The sequence below is a fragment of the Manis javanica genome, chromosome 15, assembly GCF_040802235.1.
Source record: "Manis javanica isolate MJ-LG chromosome 15, MJ_LKY, whole genome shotgun sequence".
Taxonomy (NCBI): domain Eukaryota; kingdom Metazoa; phylum Chordata; class Mammalia; order Pholidota; family Manidae; genus Manis; species Manis javanica.
In genome coordinates this window covers 47,668,283-47,687,531 of record NC_133170.1, presented here as the reverse complement: position 1 = coordinate 47,687,531, position 19,249 = coordinate 47,668,283, and the positions used below count along the sequence as shown (strand labels likewise).

The following is a 19,249-nucleotide window of genomic DNA, read 5'->3' as shown; positions in this document are numbered from 1 at the left end:
TTTTTTTTAAATTTTCTTTGTGTGTCTACATTTTTGTTCCACCTAAAGAGGAATATAGGGTTCCCAGCCTGAGAGTCTTAGACACAGTTGTTTCCAAACTAACAGGTGTTATCAAATGCAAATATATACTGTGAATATATCTCTGCAAATGGGCTTCTGTCTTCTTCAGCAACAGTGAGAGAGCATCATCACTGGAAATACGACAGGGAGGACACAAGAACTCACAGTGGGAAGGCTGGTTTTTAGCCATGCTAACATAAACCTTGCACACTAAATGCATGCACTCTTTACGTTCATTCAGATCACTCCAATAAATGGCTCTACACACTTAGTGGCCAGAGTTCAGGCATCTTCCCCAAAGCAGGCTGTTTATCCCATTCAGCTGTAGAGTCAGATGGAATGTGATTTAGTCAGTACAGTAGAGTGAGCTAGAAACTCTTACCAAGGGACAAAGGAGAGGCAGGATGACCCCGGATGACCCCCGAGGAACACAGGGTCAAGACAACATGAATTCTCTGTGCAACACACTGAGTAGGGATTGCAAGCTCAAAACTCCCAGGGGCCAGGTGGATGAGACCAATGTCTGAAACAGGTTGGGTGTAAGGAAAAATAACAGAGAAAACTGGGGGGAGGGGGGGAAGACTCAGGTGATCTCTGAAGAGAAGGCACTCCTCCCCTCCTGTTAACCACTGACAAGGTGAACACAGAAGCCCAGTGTGTCCAGAGACTTTGGATTTTCAAAAGAAGCTGGAAATCCAGGTTTGAAATGAAATATCCCCATTTGTAAATGTTAGCAATTCACTTATAAAAGATATCAAAGACTTGTGGGCCAGTCAAAATAGGTCTGCTGACTAGAATCAACCCATGGGCTGTCAGTTTACAACCTCTGCTGTCCACCTTGCAGTCTGGTGCCAGACCCATGACTGGCCTTTTGGTTACCATGGCACCAAAACATGTCATGGGCATAGCTTGACCTCTGACAGTCCATTTACATCACCTCCCCACACAGTGAAAACCAAATGTGCAGGAAGATTACTCCAAAATCCGTGCCCAAGTAGACCCAAAGTAACTCAAAGTTGCCACTCAGGCTTCCGGAAGTTTGAAAGTCTCCCGATGACCATACCATTGCATGGCCCAGCCTCTCTTCACACCTATACCTGAGCCCTGGTGTAGCAAAAAGGTAAAGTGTCTGTGCAAAGCCAAAATAAGTCAAACCTGTAAGAAGCAAGGCCTTAGAGGTACATCTCATATTTTCCTCTTTCTTCTCTCATTAACAGGCATCAAAATGTACTCACTCCCATTTCTATTCCATTGCCAACTCAGCCCCAGTTTCTCCCCACTTAAATCTCACTCCTTCTGTGTCATAAACCTGCTTATTCAGTGGAACACTAGCATCTATCAACCTCAGCTATAGCCTCCACGTTTATGCTGCTATGAGCAGGAACCTCAGCCTGGAATGACATGTCTTTGCAGGCTTATGTCTCATAAACACATAGCTGTCCGACAGCATAGGGAAAATGTCCCCCTCTGATAAAGGATAGCATGGGACCAAGTGCCACACAAGGGTGGCTCTATACTCCCCGATAATTTTCCCATTTGGAAAAGCATTCAAAGCTACAGTGTCAAAGAACATACCCTCCTGAAACATGTATGAAAATGGCAAAATTTGGTGTGAAAGTGGGTAATTCAATGGTTTCTGCTTGCTCTGAGGCTGGTTCTAGGTAGCCTACAGCCGTGACCACCCATCCCAGGTTCTGATAGAGCAGGGATCAGCAATTTTTTTGTGAAAGGGCAAAATACTAAATATCTCTGCAAACTACTCAATTCTGCCATTGTAGCATGAAAAGTCATGGACTACACATAATAAATGGACTTGGACATGTTTCAATAAACCTTTATTAATAAAACAGGCAGCTGGCCCACTTTGGCCCAACCACTGTGGTTTGCTGACCCCTGGTGTCCAGTCAAGGTAGTCCAGACCATCTCATTCTTGATCACAACTGCCATGGCCAAGTCAGCTCACCTCCAGCACCGAGCTAGGAATCTAGGCTCACTCCAGGACAGTTCTAGACTGTGCCAGTTTCTCAGCCCATCTCATGGAAGTCAGGATGCTTTCCCTGCAGGCTGAGCAGGAATCCCAGGTCCCCCCCAGAGAAGGAGGGAGTGTTTGTTTACCAGAATTTGCCTCATGGTGTAGAAACTAACAGTAGTTCTATTTTCAAAAGAAATCTACTCCATATACACATATGCTCAGTGTATGTTAATGGACTCAGCTGAGAAAATCATTACTTTACACTCCCCTGTTTGTGGAGGAAATAAAACAGTTTTGCTCTCCCTTTGCCATGAATTTAGACTCATTGTTTATTTTAAGAAACCTCCAGGGGAACTATAATAAGATTGTAAGCCATCAGAACTAAGTGCTTACTTAGGAGTGTAATTCAAAGTTCAAATATACGTATTTTTTTCTTTGAAAAACATAGGTAATATTACTGTTATGCAATATAGAAATTAGTTAACCTTTATGAAAAGATAGTGATTTTTTTTTAATGAACTGGTTTAAGAACATTGAGTCTATTTTCCTAAAACCAAGCAAACCACCATTTTCAGATAAAAGAGCCACATGGTTGGTATGCAGGCTCTTTCAGCCGCCATGCTTATTAAATTTATGTATTTTACATTAACTCAAATAGAAATTGTTTATTTTATGAGGTTACTCAATGTCCACTGAAATGGAGTCAGATCTTGCCAAAATTTTCTTGTTGCTTTACTCCACCTAATTTGAAATTAAGGCTGTATGAAATCAGTAATTGAAAAATAGTGAGTCTTGAAAAAAGTAAGAAAGTGCCTTAACACAATAATTTATTAGTCTGGAATTAAGCACTGCTTCCTAGGTAATCTAAGGGGAATTCTACTAACATTTATGGCATTATAATGAGCTCTGTTTTGCATAAAATCATGATTCACAGCATAGGGGAGTTTGGTCTAAAATGTGAATATCTAAAATTTTAAATACCAAAGTTAGAGCTTGTTGCCTTGGTTGAAAAGGAAACAAAAGAACTCAGATTCGGAATGTGCCTAGAGAGGCACAGAAGCAAGGGTCTGTTATGTTTGCACCTAACCTGGCTTTGTGAAATTAGGGTATGACATAAAGTTAGCAAAGTAATGTTCTCATGGAAACTGGGCCCATTCCAAGCCATTTAAAGTCACAGTATGTGACTCCTCCTGTGTGAATAAAACATACCTCATTCATTTATTTAACTGTGCCTCTTCTCTGTGCCTGCTTGCTCACTGACCTGCCCTGTGGTGGTGTTTGCCTTCCTCTTTCTCAGGCATTATTAGTGAGTGTATCCCATGTGCAGGGGACGAATGTTTTCAAGAATATGACAGGAGCTTTCCATTGTTGCCCTAGGGTTTTCACTCTGTGATCTTCAGATTGCTTGCTTGTTTGGGGATTGGAGTAATTTGTGGAGAAAAATGAAGAATTACATAGGTTTCTTAAAATAATTACATAGGTTTCTTAAAACATTTCTCATTACTCCTGAGGTTGAGATTTTTTACATGCTTATTGCCCACTTATATGTCTTCATCTGTAAGTTGCTTGTACATATTTATTGTCCAGTTGCTCATTGTGGATTTCATATTTTTCTCCTTATTTGTAGATGCAATTTATTATATATTAAGGATAGTAATTAAGCAAATCACCTAATCCCATTAGACCTTGAATTCCTTATCAATTAAATGAGGAAATGAGACTAATTCACCTCTAGTTCTCCTTCCACTTGTAAGAGAGATTATATTTCAAATTTGAACACTTATAAATCACATTTGCATAAAGCAGGGCATGTGTACATTGCTGATAAGGGGTAAAGAAAAAGGGAACCCTGAAGCAACATATTTTGTGTTTTGAGACTACCCTAATGAACAGGTTTTTCAGGATCAAATAAATTTTTAAGTTGGAAAAAACCAGTATTTTATTGTAAAATCCATGTCATTTTTCAGAGGTGGCTCTCCTTGCGTCCTTTAGACTTGTCAGCTTCATTCCTTCAGAAAGAGACTCACTGTTATGCTTATGTCCTACCTAAGTAGAATGTCTTCTCGTGGGATCAGAAGGTTGTTGACAGCAAAATAATGGCACCATTCGAAGATAGCTAATGTTAACAGTGTACATATTGTTACCGTTTCCATTGTCAATATATACTCCTTTTAAATAGGATTTTGTTCATGGCTATTTAGTAATCTAGCATATAGTGATACAATCTTGCTGAATTTATACTATAATGTGATTAAATTTAAAATTATATTTAATATAATTTCAAGTAAAGTTTCACAATGTTTTATACATTGCACATAATTTGCACCTCTGATTATTTCCTCTGGATAAAATTCTACTTTATTAAAGGCAATGCCAGCTCAAAGGGTCTGAACATCTTCTGACGTTGTCTTGTCAATGGGTTTCAGCCCAAGGCAAGTTCACTATGGATTCAGTGAGACCAAGGAACGACAGTGAAACACATTCCTGGGGTGAAAGGGTTTATACCCAACTTTATTCCCACGGTGGCAGGTCAGTCCCTAGAATCCCATCCACTCAGAGCAAGTCTGCATTCAGCAAACTGGTCTCTGCCTCTGGGCCTCTCTGTCCCCGCAACCGTCTCAGTCTCTGTCCTTGGCTCTGCCACCACTCCAGCTTCTGCTCTCCTACAGCCATGCACCCCTGCAGCTGTGTAGCTGTGTCACCCAGAGCACTGGCTGGAGCTCTTCATTTAGAGTCAATAACGATGTATCACCCACACACGTGCAGTGAGCAGGCCAACCAGGTTCAGGAGAGAATCCTGGCCATAGGAACTTTCATTTTCTCTGCAGATGCCTTTTCCATTGCCAAGTTGTGACCGGATTATTGGACCCACTGAGACACTCCTCAGCAGTGTGATGCCCACTTAATCATGTTCCCTCCAACTTTAGAGTTTTTGGCAGTTTGTTTATTTGAGGAGACTATTTATTAGGCAAAATTTTATCACAGCTTTTCAAAACTTTACATTTTTCTTACTGATAATGAGCTTGACTAAACATACACACACACACACACGCGCACACACACACACACACACACTGGCCATTTAAAGGCTTTCTTTTGTGACTTACCTGTTCATTTAACTTTTCTTTTTTTTTAGTTATTTCTCTATTAAGGAATTAATTCATTGTCTATCATTAATGCTACAAAGATTTCCTCCATTTTAATATATGTCTCTTCTTTTTGTTTATTCAAAAAGGTCAAATATTCTTTTAAAATAATTCCATGCTAACTGACAAGCTGCAGGATGGATGGGTTCAAAGAACCCCAGCCACCCTTTACCCAGAGTCCTCCTATGCTAACACTTGGTGGCATTTGCTGCATTCTTTCCCTGCTGTGTTTCTTTCTCACCTGTGTAATTTTTATCCTGAACCTTTTACAAATAAGTTGTAAATATGATGGTATGGGATTTTTTGACATACAAGAGTTTTTAGCATATCTATAGTGAGCTCTATAGAGGTGTCGCTTTATGATTCAGAATTTTCTTCTCAAGCTTAGAAATGTCTTCTGGGGAGTACCGGGGATGGAGTTCACTGGTTTCTTTGAGATAAGTTAGCATGTCTATTTCAACTTGTAGCTCTTCTTAATTAGACACAGGGATGCCTGGGGAAAGTCAAAGATCTTCTTAACAAACACTCCTATTTACCCTTTACACTCCAGCCATCCACCCAAGGCTCCCTAGCCCTGGCCTTTGAGGGCAGGGAGGAGTAAGGCTCACAGCTCTGGAGCACCTCTGTCCCTTCTCCCAAAGCCAGGACAGCCAGCGACCTGGCTCCTGTACCTGTTGGCCCTGCACAGAACATACCCATGGATGCCAGGCTGGTGCTCTGCTGCCTTTCCCACGTTGCCCCAGGGGCTGCGAGGCTTTGTGTTGGTTTCATATGCACTGGCATGATCATCTGAGAGGGCATCTGGAGGCTTCCTTCACTTTCCCCTGGATTCCTGTTTCCCCAGTTGTGGCCAGAAATAAAATGTGGCCTTGGACTCCACTAAGCCATCTACGCGCATTACAAATGTTTCCACAAATAGTTTTGGAGAACAAAACATACCAGCTTGCCCAGATAGCTTGCTCTGCTGGTGGTGGAGCCAATCACAAAAGAGGAACTTTGATTTGACTTCCTGGGCGTTTAAACACAAAAAGCAATTGGGGGGCTTTTTGCACCCTCCCTAGCGTGATGCCACTTCTAAAAGAAACAAAAGGCTCACTGCAAGTTGGCTAGAAAGGAAACATCAGTCTTCCCCGAGATGCCCTGCGGCAGAGGGGAGGCTGCTAAACATCCATCACACAGAAAACCTTTAAATTCCTCCTCACCTCTCTGGGGATCACTCTGCACTGGGACGCTGAAACTCCAGGCCCCTCTCCCTGTCTCCCCAGAGGGAGCCCCACTCATCCCCGGGAGGCTGCTGCTGTACAGGTTTCTCCCCCAGCTCCAGGCAGATTCCCCGCCCTGCTCCCACCCCCTCGGCCCCCCCGCTCCGCTCCTCCTGCTCGGTCCCTAGAAAATGAGGGGCCCGCCTCCCCACCCCACCCCTCCCACCTGCTTCCCCTTTGAAGACCCCACCCAGCCAAGTAAACAGATCTTCCTTTTGAAGAAATTCCCCTGAGAGAGCGAGGAAAGTGAAAACCATAAATGCTGGTCATTTTACCTTCTTTCCCTGTCGCACCCAACTCGGTAGAAGAGAGGGAAAGTCACTCCGTGGTGTCCAGTCTGGGAAGGAGAGGAGCCCAGGCCCTCAGTTCAAGATTTTTCTCTGGTTTCTGCCACAACAAAGGAGAATCAAGAAAACCACACACAAAAAAAGAAAATTTCTGTGCAGCTAACACATTCCTTTTATGACACAAGACCAAATACTTCTTTTTCCTCAGAAAACAGAACGAACAGTGATCTTTTAAACAGTGTGAGTGGGTAAAGGGGTAAAGGATGCAGATTTACCATATATCCACCCACAGAAAAAGTGGCCTCCTGTGCTGGCTGCCTGTCACCACCCTTCCTTGCCTCTAACTGCCTGAGCTCCTCCTGGAAGAGAAACTTCCTCCTGGAACGAGGAAGACTGTCTCAAACAGACTGCATTAATGAAATCTCACCAAATACAGCCAGATTAGTGAGAATCTTCCCTCCAAACTCCTGGGGCCTCTAAGACAATTGCTCCTAGAACAACTTCATTTTCCAAATCTGAGCTCCAGCTGAAATGTTGAAAAAACAAAGCTTTATAGAGAAGGAACAATGGGAGCACAAAAGGGAAGAAAAAGATGTATTTCTTTACCACAACCCTGTATTCTTCCCCAAAGCCACACTTCACAGGAGACCCCTACCCCGACCTCCTGCCCCCCACCCGGCCTCCATTGTCACCACTCCGACCGCCATCGTAATCATCACATCTACTGTCACTGAACACCACTCTCACCCTGTCACCACGTGAGGCTCATCCCTACCCCATTCACAACCTGCAGCAACCAAGAGCTGCCCAGCACATCTCTGCTCGACTTGGCCAAGAGACCCAAGTAACCGTGACTGAACAGGGTCCTGTTACTTCAGGATGAGCTTCCTCTCTGTTCTCCAAGAGGCCCCTGAGGTCCACAGCGGTTGAATCTGTACGCACAAGGCCCTTCAAAGGAACTGAAAATAATTTTTCCCAAAATGTAGTCCCTGGCCCTTGTGTGGGGTTGTTTTGTTTGTGATGAGCCAGGAGTTATTTTTCTGTGTCTCCACCACCCGGCCCTGTCCCCAGCTGAAAAGTCTCAGCCTTGTGTTTTATCCCTCTTGGTTTTTCTTCAAGTCTTGGCCACCATGACAACCTTCTCAAACCGGAGAATTTGACTGTGCTGTGGGGGGGGATCTAGTGTGTCCACCTCCCCGAGCCTGGACAGGGCAGATGCACTCCTGTCCACGTGCTGCGCTGAGCTGAGAACCATTTTCGCCAGTCCTCACATGCTACACATTAGCAGGCAAAAGCCAGGGGGGCACAATGACCTGCCCAAGGTCACCACGGTGGACCATTGAGTGTTCAGACCATCAGTTCTCAACGCCTGGGGCGCTGTGGGTTAAATGATGCTAAGCAGTGATCTTACCTCTTTTCCTTTTGTTCCTAACTGAAGTTCTTACTCTTTATAACGCTAACATATATCCTGACTCACCAAGGAAGGCGGGTTAAGCAGTCTTCGCTCAAGTCACTAAACCAAAACTCCTTTGGTACAGGACCTTGCCTTTTCCCGCTCAAATGTGCCTGAGCATTAGAATCAGCCTGGGAGCTTTTTAAAATCCTGATGCCACGCCACGCCAGACCAGTTAAATCCAAACCTCCAATTGCAGACCCAGACTCGACTCTTTTAAAACTGTCCAGGTGATTCTAACACACAGTCCAGTCTGAGAACCATGATCAGAACACTGGTTCTCAGCCCAGGCTGCCTGTGGAGTCACCTGGGCAGCTATTCACCACCACCATTCTGTGCCCCACCCCAGGGTTTCCCGATGACCTGGTCTGGGGAGAAGCGCCGGATGTCTTTGTGTTTTTAACTCAAGTGATTCTGATGGGTATCTAGTTCTGAGAAAAGACCCCTTGTTCTCAAACTTGGGGATGGAGCATTAGAATCACTGAAAATTATGGTTTAAAAAAAATGTGAAGCAAACACCCATTTTCCCAGCTCATCTCCTGACAAGTGGCCAGGCTCCTGAGTTCCTAAGTAGCTCTCCGGGTGATTCTGTTACACACAGAAGTTTAAAAACCACTGATCTAGAGTGTTGTTCTTTCCTGTATCTTTAGGAGGCCACTCAGGGTAGCACCTTTTCCAGTTCAAATTATCATAAAGTCCTTCAGGAATGCACTCCAAGGGCAGCATTTTTCATTGAAGAAATGGAACAGTCATGAGGAAACTTGTTTCTCTGTCCTGCAAATTGTTTGTAAATGATTCTATTAGGCACTAAGCTTACAGTGCCATCCCATACTCCTATAGCGGGTAGTTCTGAGTTGTGTAGTCCTTCTGGTTATGGAAGGAGGTTTTCCCTCACGAGGTTTTATTATTGTTATTAAATGAAATGACTTCCATTTGGGGCCTCAAAAGAATGCAGTGTTCTGGTGAGCAGTACCCTCAGGGTTATGGTTCTCAGTCTGGACTGCATGCTTGACTTACTTGGGGAATTTTTTTTAATCCCAATGCTGAAAATGCAGAAAATTTCTCCCAGGATTGTGGGGAGGATGTAATATTTATATAAATCACTTAACACATGGTGTGGCGCTTTGGGATACAGCATAGAATAACCATTGTGAGGGAGCACCTTGTATATTATAGGCACTCACTAATATTTATTGTGAGAAACAGCCCATAGAATTACTGAACTACAATGGAACTGAATGTTTATAGTCTTTTTTTGAAAGCTGGTTTGTGGGTAAATTTAAATTTTTATAGCTTTGCTTAGCTCATTCCCATAATTCATGTTTTCTCTTCAATGTCACAGCCAAGTTCAGCATCATTATAGGATTTCCTGAATTTTCTGCACAGCTTAGGCCCTTTTCTTTTCCTAAAAAGTGAAAGACAAGAAATGCCTTTGCTATTTTTTTAATTATTTTATGGAAAGATAATATTAATAAAATAATAATCTAAATATAACATTCAATGTAAACAATTTCTGAAAAAGGAAGCAGATCATTTTTAATACAGTCTCTATTCTGCAATCCTTGATAAAATAAGCATCTTAAAACATTTGCTGTATTAGTATTAATTCATTTTTGAAAGGCATAATTTCCTCTACCAGCCAAGGCAGTGGGACTGTACATGCAGTATTTTCCTGGATGTTACCCACTCCCCAAGATGTGGGATGTGGCATGATATACTTATATTAGGTGGGAAGTGATAGCAGTAAAAGGGGTGGGGTGGGGGTATCACATGCCCTGCAGCTGTCAGCGAAAAAAGTAAAAGAAGAAAAGTACTGATTTCCCATCACTAGATTTCATTCTATTTCTACAGTGTCAAATTGTCATTCCTAATTTTCAGTCAATTTTCTGTTAAGAACCTCTTGTTATTTCCCCCCCACCTCCCTTGAATCCTGTGCTTTCAAACATTTTACCTACCAAATTGCATTTACTGTGTAATAGAATTCATTGCTTATTTTTAGTAATCAAAAACATGTATAATCTGACATTTTGATGAGCAGTATGGAATGCCCAATGATCCCACACTACACAGATATACAGTAAAATGTCTGTATATTTTTCAAAAACCAGAAGGATAAGATTTTTCATGAAAGTGGCATAGGCTGCCTCATATTATTATTTAATTTCCCTTGGGCATTTTCAAACTTTTAAAATTGCTCAGAGTTATCCCCCAATACTACTTTTATGGAGTCATTTGAATGAGAAAATTCTGAATTTCTGTACTCCAATTTTCTCAACTCTAAGGAGGAATTATACTCCTATATTATTTAGCTAAATAGAACTATAAATGAAGTCATCAGAATACCAATTACTGCCAGCACTACCTTTAATCAAAAAAGTCTTTCAGTATTATTATAAAATCATTCTTCAAAGATTAAATCTATGTAAATGAATATAAAATAGACTCTCATACTCAGTAATGCATAATGAAAATATTCATGAGAATTTCAATCATTTGACACTGTGCTCCAAATTAGATCAAGAAATCATTGGCATAAATCAGAACATTCATAAATTCTTTGAGTTTTTTTTAACAGCAGATTCTAATTAAGTTTAACATGGGAGCATCTAAGATACTGGATTCTAGGCATACAAATGTAACTAAGAAATGGTCCTTACCTTTGAGGAGCTCACAGTTAAGAGATCACAGTCTCTGAGCACATCAATACATAAGACTTACAGAGGTTTAGAATTAGAAGGGATCTTGGAGACCATCGGGTCCAACACCCTGAAATTGCAAGTGAAGAAAACTGAGCACATGACGTTAAAGAAACGTGCTTATGCCTATGGCCCTGCATCAGTGCACCACACCGATGTTTGGATTGTCCTCACAGAGATTCTTCACACCTCTCCCTCCTTCAGTTCCCATTGACTCTGGTTGCATTTGTAAAGGATTAAGTGATATGATAGAAATCATGGTATAATGGTATAATAGAAAAGCTATTTGAATCATGAAGGGTCCATTAGTACAGCAATGCTTTGCTGTGACAAGGTGAGCCCCAAAATCTCAGTAACTTGACACAGCAGAATTTTGTATCTGACTTATGTTAAACCCAGGTCACATGTTCTTGGTTGGTGGATCCCATTCCCTGTGGCCATGTGGGGACCCAGGCTCCTTCCTCCTTCCATCTCCATTCACCTCTAGGACTTCCAAATATTCTCCACTCAACAGGAAAAGGGAGAAAATAAAATGAAAGGACACGTGGAGTTGTTTTATGGGCCAGGCCTAGAAGTAATGCCCAATGCTTTCATTGGGTACAATGACCAGAACTCACATGGCCATGTCTCACTGCAAGGAAGGCTGGGAAATGCAGCCCAGGAAGTAAGGAACACAGATTTCACTGATGAGTCTGTCACATGGGGCTGTGCAAATGAATGGTAATGTTATGGAAGTAAGTGACGTGAGGAAGGACTTGGTCTTTATACTGAAGGGGCATCTTTTTGCTTAAAAAAATGTCTGTGAATCAGCCCTCCAAACCCCCTCCAGGCAGTATCAGCAACTCTGACGAGGGCTAGGATGAACTATTTTGCCCACATTTTCTAGTGCTACTCGGTTTGTATGATATGATGAAAAGAACATAGACTTTGAAGTCATGTGCCCTTGGGTTCAAATCCCCAGTTTGCCACTTATTAACCTTGTGGATTTGATCAAGTGTCTTAAGCTCTCAGAGTCTCAATTTCCTTATTGTAAAATGGGGACAGAAAACATCCTAGAGTCTCAATGAGAGTCTACTTAAATCAATCAGCAAACATGTATTGAGAGTCTCCTGTGTGACAAGCCCCTGGTACACTCTAGGAGAACAGTAGAGGTAAAAACAAAAGAAAGGTACAGAATCTAGACGAATAAATAATGTACAATTAGTCAATGTCAGTGGCAAGTACTCAGTAAGCCAGAGCGCTCTTGCTTCTCTTTACTGCCTCCTGCTGCATACTCAGCAGATTTCATATGATTTTTTTACTTCTTTTTGGCCCTATGCATCTAAGCTATGATGACAGGTTTATCCCCTAGAAATTCCACATGGAATAAATTAATGAATAATAATGCATCCAAAAGATAGAGAGGTCAAGTGGAAAATGTTTCAATTGTTCCTGTTCTTTGGAACTGAATTGACAGGGTGAGAACTCTGTGAAGCATGTTTAATGTGCAAGGGCTTAAAACATAACGATCTGAGTTACAAATACTTGTTCACTTCCAACAAGAGTAAACAGAAAAACATCAAAGCGGAGAGCCCTCTTCAAGGCCAATGGCCTTCCCATCGCCAAGCATCCTTTACAAATCGGAGGAGGGCTTTCAGAGGTGGTGAGTGGGGCCTGAGGGCCAGAGAGCAGTAAGACTGTCGCGCCCCCTCCTGCCTGCCGACCCCCAGGAAGAGCCTGCAACATCCCGGGAGAAAAGGAAGATTATAGCACCTGGATCCCAGCCTCCACTGAGGCCTGCTCTTCCAGGAGAGAGGCTCTCTCCAGACACTCTACCTGGGGGAAGCCTCGCCTCTGGTCCTCCCTGACTCCTTGCCTCTCACCTCTTGTCTTATTGCTTCTCATGATTTCCAGATAGGACAGAGGGGCTTCATATTTGTTTTATCTGAAAGCCTACCTATTTTTTTACTCCCTTGCTTCATCCTTCCTGGGTAGCTCTGTTTTATTTCTCTTTATTCACTTTCATCTTTTTCTTTTAAGTGCAGAACAGGATGGAGGCAAGGGAGGCAGGCAAATAATGAGAATAATATGTTCCTAAGCATACATCATCTTGACTCCAGTTAGCTCTGCACCAACCATTTTTAATGCCCTAAACCATGTCTGCACTGCTGACCCCTTAAAATGCAACAGAGAGGCCAAGGGCATGGACCTGTGGTCATATCCACCTAGTGTCCACAGTGGCTATACTTCCCCAGCTGTGACCAGGAGCAAATTGCTTTCACTTTCTTAATACTCAGTTTCTTCATCTGTGAAATGGAGATAATCACTATTTATCTTGATATTAGCATAAGGGTCAAAAGAAATAATGAACCTGCTTAGCACCAGGGCTGGAACATGGCAAGCCTCAAATAATAAGCGATAGATGCCATCATCACACCACCATCTTGACACCATCCCTGCCAGGAAACCTTTCCCAGCCTGACCCTTGAGGATTATCCATTTATTTTAAATATCCCTTTAGAGTGTTTGTGGAAGACACCAGTGAAAATCTATTATTAAAGGTTCTAGAAACCTTCTGCTGCTGGCCTACATCCACAGAGCTTCTAATGATATGGTTCCCTCCTTTCCAGACAAGGATTTCCCAAAGATCCTTTTGTGTGTGGTTCTTATTGGTCCCCTCTCTCGGAAGAACTCGGGAAATACTGACCAGGCCTATGATGAGTGTAATCTCTGTTTTCAGGCAGGGACAATTGTAGCCAAGTAGATTTCCTCTCCTCCAAACTACACAGTCCATAGCATGTTTAATTGAGGTCTGCTTAAGATTCCAAATTTTCAAGATTAAGAATATGGTTTGCTTCCTCACCCACTCAAGCCCTAACCCTTCACAAGAATTTCCCATGTGCCACCAGTTAGTTGGAGAAAGACCTTGATCTCCACATGCACCTTGAAATACAGGCGTTCCTGCTGGCGCTGAATCTGTCAGTCAATCATACCTTAGTGTGTGTTAATTCAATCACTTTTCCTCCTAAAGTCAGTCCCACTGATTGGTGGGGAGGAGATGATAGCAGGTATGTACAAGGAATTCCAGTGCATAGGGTCAGAGTGAGAACACTTTGAATCAGAGGCCATGAGAAACTCACTCACTTCACAGTTTTGCAGGCAGGGCTTCTCAACCTCAGCAGCAGGATTAGGGATGGATAATTCTTCACTGTGGAAGGCTATCAGGTACATTGGGAATGTTTAGCAGCATTCCCCGGGCTGTATGCACTAGATGCCAGGAGTGCACACCCACACCCAAGTGTGCCCACCGAAAATGTCTCCAGACACAGCTGACCGTCCCCAGGAAGCCAGAGTCCTGGGGGAGCACTGCCAGCCTGGGGGCAGCCCTATGGGCGCCCATGGTGACTTCAGTCTCTGTACCTCTTTTCGAGTCAGCATAGGGATCCACCAAATAGCCCCACAGGGAGGCAACATGCAGAAACGGGGCTTTTCCCCCAGAGCCTCTTCCTCGCCTTGGCACTTTCCTTCCTCCTCAACTTTTCTCAGCTTTCCAGCAAACGCACCCCTAACATCAGGGCCATGGTGCACAGGTGACCCCAGGAGCACCTGCCCTTCCGCTTGGGGCAGCAAGTGTGGGTCACTGTGTGGCAGCTGCCACTGGACTTGCCACATTGTCCTAACACTGAATCTAACAAGGAGAGCAACAGGAGAACCTGCCCTGTTAGCCTGGAGAGGGCCTGGGGGCAGCCATTTTGTAGCTCGGTCCCTCTGCAGAAGCTGCTACCCGAAGACACAGACCAGGCAGATGGGATAACTGCTAACAGCACAATATTTTCTCTTCTTTTGGCTACCATTTGTCAGGAAATATCTCAGGCCATATGTGCATGAAGTTAGAATTGTTTGTACTTTTTCGTTTTCAAAAATTAACACCTTTTAAGTTCTGAAGCATGGGTGCTCTCAGACACTACTGTTTCACAGTGGAAATCAGACCAGCCTGTTCATTCGGACGTAATGTCCTTCGTACATTTCCAAAAAAATGTACCCTGTGGCTCCATTCCTTTTTGAGGAGAGATTTCACTTTCTGAAGCCACATTTTCTGAGGAAATAGATGACCCTCTGGTCAAGGCAATATGCATGCGTGCTAAGGTAATCTGACATAATTCCATGATTTCCCGTCTGCTGTCAGGCCAGCTTGGCTCATCTGGGGAAAGATTCCAGGCGCAGCACGCGCTTTAACCAGCTTTGTGACTGTGGGCAAATGCTTTACTTCTCTGGGCAGCAAACACCTCCCCTGTAGAACACAGCATAGCAGGTATGAGAACAGCTTCCCATTTACTATCTGTAAGTCGGGCAACATCTTTCACCACAGAGGGCAAAGTTTCCTCATCTGGGAAATGGTGCCGGTAACATCATCTCCTTTATAGCATTGTTGTAATGAGTACATAAAACATAGTACGTGTGATGCTGGCATGTAGTAGATCCTTTATAAGGCTTGGTAATCAACATCATAGACTCAAAATGAAATTATCCTTCTGTCAATTGTAAGTTTTTTGGTGGCCTTTTAACCTTCCAGATGGGCAGCAAGGAAACAAAATCAGTTCTCTCTTACTTTGGTTTTTTTGTTTGTTTATTTGTTTGTTGCCATCTTTTTAAGTTTCTTGGCCACTTGGAGGCAGAGCCCATGCCACTATGAACACTTTCCTTTTTCACATATCAGCGGCAGCAGCCAGTGTGGGAAGCAGGACCTCTCTGTGCACAGCTGTCTCTTGTTAGCTAAATTTACTGGAAGGAAAAAAAACTTTTAATTTGAAAAACAGCTCTTAATGTTGGAGGTATAGAGTGAATATGTCAGAATTCGAAACAGCATTGAGATTGAGCAATAAATCCTTGTACACTAAAAAACATGTCTTCAATTAGAAAGATCATGGGACGAAGAATCAGAAGACCCATCCCAGTTCTTCTCCCGTCCGGGTGGCTCTGGTCAAGAACAGGACCTCTCTCAATTTCAGCTGCTTTCTGTCGATCCTCTAACTATGCGTTTTAGTCCACAAAACTTGGTTCTTCCACTTGTGATGATGATCCAAGTCATTTTAGTGCTGACTTTCCATAAACAGGGAGAGGGGTGGCATGGTCTATTTGGCCTGCTGGAGCATGGATCCAGGCTTTATCATTGACTCATGGTGTGACCTTGGGAAAATTGTTTAACCTCTCTGTGTCCCAGCTTCCTCATCCAAATATTGAGGATTATATTTCTACCTCAGAGCAGTTGTGAAGATTAAATGTAAAGTGCTCAGAGTGGGTGCCTGGTATATAGGAAGCATATACACTAAATGAGAGCCATGACTTTTATTATTTTGTTAAATATCTCTAGAGAGGAACACCTAAAAAAAGATGAAATTAACATCAGAAATCTTGGTACTCAGATTTTCCCACTTCATGAACCTAATGAACCAACTAACCCTTTGGGAAACAAAGACATTAAATGCACTGCCTTTAACTTCCCTAACCTGCAACTCATCAAATACGATTTCCCCCTTTGATCCCCGACTAGGAAAATCTTATCTCTACATAGTGAATATTAAATCCCAGTAAAATTTAAAGTGAGTGACTACACGTTTAACAAATTCTATTGATATGGAAACTGTGCACCTATAGAGAGAGTGTCAGATATGCAGGCTCTGAGTCATCACGTCTGGGCCAGAATCCCACGTGTAACAGGTCTCAGGCGCTGCCGCCGCTGTGAATACTCGGATACACTGAGGGTAATAAGGCCTGAGATACTGGAGGGTGAAGGGGGCGTGGGCTCGTCTGGCCCTTTCGAGCGCAAGCAGATTAGAGAGACGCCCAGAGGGACTTGTCGCCAGACTCCCTCTCCAGCCCCAAGTCTTGCCAGCTCTACTTTAAATAAAAGCTTAAGAAAAAAACCAAAAAGGTATAAAAAAGACACTAGACATCCCACCTCCTTCTCTCCACTTTCCTGAACCCTGAAAACATCATAGACTGGACTGTACCAAGCAGTGTGACCGCCTTCAGTGCTATGTCATCCTCCCCCAGGATGTAGGAAAACAATTTAATTCTCCCTCGTTTCTGTTGTTGGGACAGGATCTGCAAGGGCAGATGCTATGCTCAGCCAAACCCTCTAGGGAGACATTGCATGCACCGCAGGTAGTCATCTCATCTCACTAGGGCCCATTTGTGTGTTTTTGCTGTATTTAGCAGTATGCTGCAGGACTGGAAACACCTCCACAGCACCTGCTTTCAGGGAGCCCTCACCTGCCTGCTTTCGTAACCTGGAGTAGGGAAGACATGCATAGCATGGCACCTCTATTCCTGAACAAAAGGAAAAACCAGACCTCCCCAGACTGAAATGTTTCCTCCCTCAATGAAGGCAATATCTGTGTTGATCTTGTTTCTAGATACTTATTTTCACCCCAAAATATGGACAATAATAGTGAGAGGCTATGAAAACCCAGAGAAGGGGCAATCTGTAGGTCTTATTGTTACCCTCCTTTATTAACACCAGTATCTATTTTGTCCATCTTGTTAATCCCTGATCATAATTGAGCTTTGCTGCCAAGTATTTACAGTGGGATGTATAAAACTGACCTGATTGCCCAAGACTCACATTTTATCTTCTTAGATGAGAAGTTGTTTATCTCAGGTTGTTCTTCATCCACAAATTATGCCCCAGTCCTAGTTTCCAAAGTTAGAAAAGACTCACGTGCGTTTCCTACATTGGCAAGAGTGTTTCAAGTTTGGGGGCGTAAATTGGAACCGATCTTATGATCAACTTTATTTTTTGTCAAAAATGTGGGTTCAGATTAGTAACAAGAATAAACATTATGATTTGAACTTTCATACAGGAGAAATCTAATCCTGGCAGTAAACATCTGTTCCCTTTTAGGTGCATTTGCAGCTGTTTAATATGAATGTTTCTGCAACAGCTGTAGGTTTTCTAATATCCTAAATGGAATCTCTGTAGCCTTTAAACTAATTACGTCAAAGTTTGAGTCATCCGACCTGAGGATTCTCTGATTAAATCCGGGGTGAATTATGGAAAACTAAATGCCCATTCCTAGGAGAGGATTCCACTGTGTCCTCTGAAAAGTACTTTCCCAGCCTTTGCAGCCCCTGGTCAGTGTTCCAGAAGTCAGCTTGTTCCTATGTGGTTAAATTATTTTAAGACATTGCTCATGAACCTGATCACTGCCTGAAAACATGTGGAATTCCCACCACTGGTCTATGGACTATCATTGTTTCATTGTTTTGTTTTTAACTTTGTTTCAGCTAAACTTCGAAATAGATTAATGTGTGTCCCATTTAAAGTTTCTAAGGAGAGACTTTAAAAAAATTTTTTAATGGTTTTTCCTTATTATCAAGAGATTATCATTGTAGTTTCTAGTTTCAGAGTAATTATCTGCAGTTTCTATAGCTGTGATGACTGTTTTTCACTGGGATAATGATTGCCTAATGGAATATACAGGAAAACTAGAGAAATGGGAGCAGCCAGATAAGGAACAGATTTATTTCTCTCTTAGCAGCTCCCAGATCTCACTCACTTAATGGACTGAGAATCCCTGCCAATGAAACAAGAGAAACCCTGTGTGAGAGCAAACTTAAATTCACCTGCACATGGAGGCGGAGAAATCCAGTCTCAACAAGAGGGGAAATTAATAGGCAGGTGCTCAGTAAAAGAAAGACAAAACCATATAGCAATGGAAGGCAGCCTGCCTGAACAAAGAGACTAATTTTGCAAGACTTTCCTGCAGGAAGATACTTCTGAGATGCATTGCATGTAACCAGGCAAAGGCTGAGCAAGGACCTCAGCAGATCTTCATCTATAAAGTCTCAGGAGTGAAGCAGCCAAGTTCTTCTCCAGATGAGTGGACCATGATTGGAATGTTCGAGCACATTACGCACTCCTCGGAATCCCATTCATTCCTTCATTCTATACATGCACAAATGCAATGTTAGCAAAGCTGAATTGCTTTTTTACATTTTCAGATAAGCTATAAATAAAAGGTCATTATTCTCTTCTCAAACTCCAGCATCCAGTTTCTTAGAGCCCTCTGCCCCAGATCTTGAAATAGAGACAGTCACTTGGAAAGGGCAGAAAGTGAAGGAAGCAGTTTCAGGAAAACCTTGGGAACCAACAGAAGGCAATGAGAAAGCACATTTAACTGAGAAGCGAGAAGTGGAAGGGACACAGTGGGGAGAAGGATCCTCTCACCGATTCCTATTTCCCACTGGCCTGTGGTGACTGGGGGAATGGAGGGAGATGCAGAGAGCTGCTGAGTTTAATTCAATGCTCAAGGCAGTGAGCATTCACTAAGGTGCTACATGCTGCAGCCCAAAGCTGATTGAGCCCTGGTCCCAGCTATCAAGAGCTCACAG

At 42.8% G+C, this 19,249-nt stretch overlaps 1 protein-coding gene and 1 long non-coding RNA gene across 18 annotated transcripts in view; one reads left to right on the top strand and one right to left on the bottom strand.

Annotated features, from left to right (window-relative positions):
* THRB (thyroid hormone receptor beta) overlaps positions 1–19,249 on the top strand; it is a 368,089-nt gene that overhangs the window by 263,663 nt on the left and 85,177 nt on the right. The gene's annotated exons all lie outside the window — the stretch shown is intronic.
* Positions 2–18,386, bottom strand: LOC118970571 (uncharacterized). Its single transcript, XR_012125526.1, has 3 exons — positions 7,003–18,386; positions 6,716–6,827; positions 2–6,187 (listed from the first exon to the last, which is right to left on the bottom strand). It is a non-coding gene; the product is annotated as an uncharacterized lncRNA (long non-coding RNA).